At 57.7% G+C, this 577-nt stretch overlaps 1 protein-coding gene across 1 annotated transcript in view; it reads left to right on the plus strand.

The window, feature by feature from the left end:
• The first annotated feature begins 416 nt into the window (after positions 1-416).
• Positions 417-577, plus strand: part of Slc8a3 (solute carrier family 8 member A3) — a 138,345-nt gene continuing 138,184 nt past the window's right edge. The window contains exon 1 of the mRNA XM_023702436.1: positions 417-459. The gene's annotated coding sequence lies outside the window, so the exon portion shown is untranslated. The remainder of the gene's footprint in view (positions 460-577) is intronic.

Below are 577 nucleotides of genomic sequence, written 5' to 3' on the forward strand. Positions count from 1 at the left end.
GCCTCTGCATCAAAGGGCCATCTCTACGCCAGTGTCCAGGGCCAGAATAAGCAGCAATTTGGGAGGCAGCCCCCTTTTATTTTTAGACTTAAAAACCCCAAAAGCCAACATACCAGCGCTCGCCCAAGCGTCTCTCTCAAGCTGTTGTTTGACTTAGGTTGAGAAAATGACAGGCTGTGTTCTGCACCAAGAAGAGAAAAAAGAAAAAGAAAAAATATATACGAGGGGAAAAAGGAGTTTTATTTTTCTTCCACTGCCAACCTCCATCCTCCTCAACTCCTCCCCTAGGCCTGGGTGGACCCTGCCTGGGTAATCGTTCTCGTCTATATTTAAAAACCACAAATGCGTTTGGTGGAGACTTAATTCAATTCGGAATCGCGAGCTGCGTCTCCCGAGAACGAGGGGAACGCCGGAGCCGCGCGCCCGCCGCCGCCGGGAGCTCCCAGCCGGGGAATCCAGGTCAGGACGCGCCGCCGTCTCCTAAGCGCCGCGGGCCGGAGGCGAGGGCTCCCCGGGCTGGGCCGGGGGCCGCGGGCCACGGTGCCGTCCGGGTTCGGCCCTGGAGGACTCGGGCCGC

Source organism: Octodon degus, unplaced genomic scaffold (genome assembly GCF_000260255.1).
Source record: "Octodon degus isolate 3935 unplaced genomic scaffold, OctDeg1.0 scaffold00007, whole genome shotgun sequence".
NCBI classification, from domain to species: Eukaryota; Metazoa; Chordata; class Mammalia; order Rodentia; family Octodontidae; genus Octodon; species Octodon degus.